Below are 6,526 nucleotides of genomic sequence, written 5' to 3'. Positions count from 1 at the left end.
CTCGTTTATGGCCGAATGTAGGAAAGCCATAAGAAGAAGACAAACATTAACACGCTGTGTGGCACATCGACAAAGGAGTCGAGCGTAAATTAGGTGGTCCCCTCTTCTTGTCCATATTAGCCGAGAAACATCCAAAAAGTGTAGACCTGCTGCTAATCTCTGAAGACGATAAGCAACACAACGTTTGGATAAAATGCATGTCCCACATACGTTCCTCTGAAATGAAAACAAAAAAGGAGCAAGATATTTTTGCTGTAGATGTCTCAAGTCGTTTATCAAGAGCATGTATCTTGAAAGACACCTGATTGACTGCTAGAGCCAGGGAACAATAGGTGTGGAAATGCTTATCAAGGATAAACGGTTCTCGAAGTTTAAGAATGCCTCTCACCAACACCTCTGTCCCTTTGTCGTTTACGTCGATTTAGAGCGCCTCCTAGCTGCTGTGGTACAGTGTGAACGTGGTGCCTCTACCTTCCATATCACTGTCACAAAATGATGCATACGATATGTGGCTAGCCATCAAGTCCTGTGTACTAAAATTAAAATCTTATGTCAAGGGAATAGTGCGAGATGGCTGCTCAATGAGCTTGAAAGTCTTGTACGGGATGTTTATAACATTTATAGTGAAAACGTCCTCATGACCAACGTGAAGGAGAATGATGCACTGTACAAGCAGGCAGCTGACGTAAAAACATACTAGTCTCCACAGTACAATGAATGGAAAGTAACGAAAAGTGTTTAACTTGTAATTACACGTGACCCGTGACGAAAAAGTAGGTGTCCACGTCGTATGCTACTGACCTTGGAGGCAATGTTAACAGTAAGGTTACAGTTTGTGGAGACGATACATTATCTACAATGAAGGAGTGTCTGAAAGAAGCTGTACAAATATTTATTCATATTTTCACATGATTTCAAAGTAAAGGAGGCTTTGACAAATTGCTGTAAGCGGGAAGAAATGTAAGGCAAATCGTGTGATGGTGGCAAGACGAACACCCTGCTATCCACTTCAGCCTGGTTTGCAGAGAAGTTACTTACAAAATTGTGCACTTAAAAACACGCAGAAACGTCGTATTCTAAGGTTGTTGTAATATTAATGACTCACTTTTGGAATCAGTCAACTCATACAAAGACACGTGTGTGGCACACTGTGGGGATATAAAATGGAAGTATCACATAGTCTCAGTTGTAGGTAAACTAGATGGCAGAGTGGACGAGACACTGGATGAATGCGGTGAGTCTACAAGGGAGACAGCTTACGGAACACTCGTGTGGTCCATCCTAGACTATCGCTCGGGTGTGTGGGACCCGTTACAAAGAGAACTAACAGGGAATATTGAACGCGTACAGAGAAGGGTAGTGCGAATAGACAAAGTAGTGTTGGCGTGAAAGCCTGCTTACAGGAAATTCCAGAGCCAGCAGTGGGTGAGCAGGGCTCAGCCGGCGTGGGGACGTGTGGCCAAGTTCTGCGAGGGGCTCTCCCACACCCTCCCACCCCTCCTCCAACACAGCTCACATATCTCCGTGACGTTCAAAAGAATTCTAACTTCCGTCATTAACGCAGTACCAGTGCATCAGTAGACTGATACCGCAGGGGACCTACTGTCGCTGTAGGAAAATAGTTAAGTGGAGAAGAAATCTTAAGAGTTATGGTTATTACAAAAATGTTAATAATAAGACTGCTACGGGAATCCTTCCAATTCAATGAAATTCAAAATCAGGTATGGTTCACAAATTTTGTTTCATCACTCGACTCTGCTCCTTGTCTCACAAGAATTTGAGTGAGTTGTAGGTTATAAACACAAAGGGTATACACAAAACATCTTTTCCTCGCTGTTTGAAGAGCAAATTCATGAATAATATCTTCAGAACTCGATTTTGGAACCACGCCTTGTTCTATTGACAACATGGCCGAAATGCTGCTTCGGAAATAATTCTTGATGAGCTCTGAACGTGGAAAGCTTGTTTCAGCGGAGGCGACAGTTCCTGGCACGGCTGGCAAAATTCTGTGGGCGATATAAACGCCGGGAAACGGGTTTGCAGAATCATTCGAGTATTTCAGTATTAAAGCAGGAGTTTTCACGTCATCGGGCGCCATTTCTCTGAGCACATTAATTTCTGTCAAGACAGCTGAAGCAACAATGTCTTTCGAACATTCACAGTTTATGTTTACACTTAGCTCTTTCTCAAGGTTTGTAGACAGCATTTTCAATTCTTCGTCATGTATGTATTTTAAACTGTCTAGAGAAAACAAAAAGTTGAGTACTCCGGGATACTTAGCATTTGACTAAACCTCTGTTTCAAACTTTTTAACACTGTCTCAACGACAGGGTAGAAAAAATCGATCCTATATGTCTCCTCTGACGGTTGAGCTCTGCAAACCATGTCGTCACCTTTATAATGAAATTGCTTCGCCTTCTTGCCAGTTCTCCTTTCTCCAAATTTTGGTCAAGTCTGCGAAGTTTCAGTTATCTCTTTCGCTGTTAACTGCACATTAACAAAACCTCTTTCGCGGAAATTCCCAATAAACGTAACTAGACTTTCGAGATATTTAGTTGCTACTTTCACGTCAACGTTTTGCTGCTCGAACTGCCTTACTTGCTGCGCTAATGGCAAAGAGAAGGCCATACTATACGACAACGCCTACAATAAACTCGAAGCTTTTCAAATCGTCCACAGCAAGCGAGTGAGCTTCGCTCTTTGTTTTCGTTTCAACAGCGCTGTTGCTCACCTCAAGAAGGGCGCCTCTGACTTCTCTCGTCTGGCACTTTAACAGCTTTGACACTCTACACCATACTTTGACATCGACTATCTGAAAGATTCTTCACTGTTAAAGTTGGTGCCCCGCGCAGTAAGATTTCCCATCTCTGAGTGGACGCACTGAAAATAGCGTATATTCTTTAAATTACACCAGAAAATGTGACTGCTTTTGCAGTAGATTACGTCGCATCTGATTACACAAGATTAAGACTGTGACTGGCACATGGCATATAAAATGCTCTTGGTTTGCACCTTAATATTCTGGCTTGAACACCACTTCCATCACCTTTCATATTCGATAACTTTGACCTCTGCAGTCATGAATATCGAGTCCTAGTTCATCTAGTATCGACAAAACGGTTTCAGTCAAACTTTCTCCTGTTGCTGAAGTGACGTTCAGGAAGTCGTGGAAGTGTTCTTCTACAGTCGCTGCGTCTTCTGATAAATTTAGAGACCTAACAATCAATGTCATTTGTTCCTTGTGGCACGTATCAGGAGTACAATCAAGCACGTCAGAAAAATATTTACTTTCGATTACAGAATTAACAATGCTGTTTTTTACTTTGTTGGCAAGCAAATTTATGAGTTCATTTTGAATGTTTTTTTCCAAGAAAATGGTCATGACTTACTTGAGCCTTTACCCACCTCTAACGTTCCTGCAAAATGGGTTCAAATTCTGCTGTCTTTCGATCAAACCAAGAAAACTACCATTATTTCCTTGATAGAGCTTGTCGCTGCCTCCCTTTAAGGCAATATTACTTTGAACTAGGTACCTGATGGTGAGTATAATTCATATTAGAACCTGACGCTAATGTTCTTTCTCTTTTTCCGGTAGTTCAAGGTCAGTATGATCAACACCACTTTGTTGTTTCAAATTAACTCGCATTCTACCCACTTTCTTGTACTGTTTATGTTGTTAAATTATTGTTCACGCTCTTGAAGCCGATTTCCTAAATGAACCCAGTCACAGAGTCCATCATCTGATAGCTTGTTTGAAGGAGATCGATTATGTTTACAATAAAAATAAAGAACTTTGTCGGTAGGTTTCGAATACTTAAGCCATTTACGATCATTGTTTTTCTCAATTTGGTAAACTTCTTATGTTAAAAATGAGTTAAAAATTTTCTTCCATTCTCGTTTAAAGGATACTCAAAACTTACAATTTTAGTAGGGCCTTTATGTAAAATTTCATTTATCATTGTGGATGTTAACCTGTTAGGCCAAGTGCCTGGGTCCAAACTCGTGATTGCTTCACAACTGCTAGCAGTAGGCCTACCCGAGTGTGGGACAGCGGGAGGTCCGTATTCCAGTGCTTGTGTTCACTTGCATCTGAAGCACCACACGATGAGAGGCTGCTGTTAGGGTCATGGCCTTTTAAGCACGCTTAAGTCTCACTGTCTGACGTTGTTGGTAGGAGAAATTTTTCGGAAGCGCCTTTTTGTGAGTTCAAAAACTGTTCAGTCGTAGCTTTTTCTTGATCTTTTGAATACATGAATCGTATCTTTTAAATCTGTCCCTTTCAGGAAAGGTTTCCCTGTTGGCACTTTGAACTCCACAGGACAGGGAAAAACACTGTATCTTCACACACAGTGCACACACAACACGTGAAGTGGGAAAGTACGGCAGGCATATGTTTCAACTGACGACAATAAAACAGTCATTCTGTGGGAAACAACCTGTTGGCGAGTGGGATGTAATGCTTCATTGTTATCCACAGCAATGAGTAGAAATGGCGCGGACAGGGGCTGAGAAGCAATGAACCGAATATATGCATGGGTATTTCTGAGAGGTACTCCAGTGGCCACAGCAGTGTCACAATGAGCGTAGAATTGGATTACATTACCTTAAAAGTACATTCAGAAACATGTTACTTTATTTTTTTCAGCTTGTCCGCAATAACAAAATTAGGACGACAGTCTTCGTATTACATTCGCATGTTCTGCGCGGGGCCCTGGAAGCGCTGCCCGCTGTGTGAGGCCCCCGTAGCAGACTGCAGTTGGTACCTGCCGGCCTCGCAGCCGTTGGCAGCACTGACTGCGTGCCACAGCCCAGGCGTCTGTCGCATTTGTAGCGAGTCGTGTCCAGTGTGACGTTCTGCGTAGGGATTTCGTGCTGCTGTTTGTGCGCCCAGAATTTCATCTGCTACACCCACACCCTTGATAAGGTAAGGACAACTGTTTTCATGCGTTCCCGCAGTGTTGAATTATTTTCTTTGTTTTCTTTTGGTTTGTTTCTGCAAAGTCATGGCAGCTGTAAGGTTTCATTTACGTTCACTATGGAGACTATCCCTTACAAAGCAAACCGCGTTCGGTTATTACGCTCTCAAAATATTAACGAATTTCGTATTACAAATCTTATTATTTTGAAGTCCTGCCGACATTCCTATTAATTCTACTGTTCTACGGACTTTAGGCATGAGAGAAAAGCGTAGGCTCGGACGAGATTTCTACTCGTATTCGCGCCATTTTGTTGAATTTTTTTTCCGAAATATAGGTTCGTATTTGTACACATGTGATCCATAAAAGGATTATTCTGCGTGTTAGGAGTAACAGAACAGAATGACGGAACACTGCTTGTGCAAGTAGATAAGATGCTATGGCAACTTCGACTATTGAGGAATTAAACAATTACTTTACGTCAGGATAGTGCGTAGACCTTGGGACAGTCTGATCCTATTGCTAATGGCTTGAAATCAAACAAAGCTAGACGCATTTTGACAGTTCGATAGTGGAGAATTGAATCCGGTATTTTCCGAAGTAGTCAGCTCCACGAAAACTGCCGAATTTAGTACAACTAATCTGTTAGCGTCTTTCCCCCAGTCCTGCATTAGCAATCGTCAGCACGTTAAAGTCACGCAAATGTGTTTTAATACAGAACGCTGTTCCATTTAATTTCGATATCTTCACTTTTCTAGAGTAATGTTTTTGGTGACAAGGTAGTCTGTTGCGTACTCAGTAAGAGTATATGTGTAAGTGCAGAAATTAATGAATTATTACGTTGACCTAAAATTGATCCTCTTACTAGAAATGTTGTCAAAATTCCCGGCGTTAGGGGCTTAGTCTTCACTTCTGTTAATAATCGTGCATCTCCAGGCAGTGACTGTGCCGTACACTTACCAAAAAAGTAGTCGGTTTTCTGCTAAGGGGGTATCTGGATGTGTGAAGCAGTGCCCCACGTAAAGGACCAGTACTGAAACACTTTGGCAGTAAAACCAGCCATCCTCAGAATCTTTTCTGATAAGTGTTTGTCATTGCTCAGAACGATATCAAGATACAGAGTATCAGCTACAAATCTCACTGCAGAACTCAACTATTATACATATTCTTGATGGAACAGTCCATAGCTGTACTTTCGGTTCATAGCGTGCACGTTGGACACTACGAACAGGCAGTTCACCTGTTGACTGTTCCATCAAAAAATAAGCTAGGAGAAACTGAAGATTCACATACATGTTCTTGTCAAACCAAACGGGTGCTCCTGAGTAATACTTTTTTTTTTATTACGACAAATAAAGAATTGTTCAACTGTTGCAGCTTTAACAAGAACGCATTGTTACATCTGTAGTTGCCTACAGTATAAAGTGTGTTGCTGTTGCGTAGAGGAAGGAATACAGTTTATATCACAGCAAGCGGATCTCTTGTCATTAATACGTTGGGAGTAATTTCATTGTCTTTTGTGTAAGTAAATGAAAAATAGCAATGCAGGTGGTTGTAGACAAACTTCCACAAAGAAGGGCTGATACGGTAGCCACCTCCCTGAAATATGG

Source organism: Schistocerca piceifrons, chromosome 11 (genome assembly GCF_021461385.2).
Source record: "Schistocerca piceifrons isolate TAMUIC-IGC-003096 chromosome 11, iqSchPice1.1, whole genome shotgun sequence".
NCBI lineage: Eukaryota > Metazoa > Arthropoda > Insecta > Orthoptera > Acrididae > Schistocerca > Schistocerca piceifrons.
Note: the sequence above shows the minus strand (reverse complement) of the source record.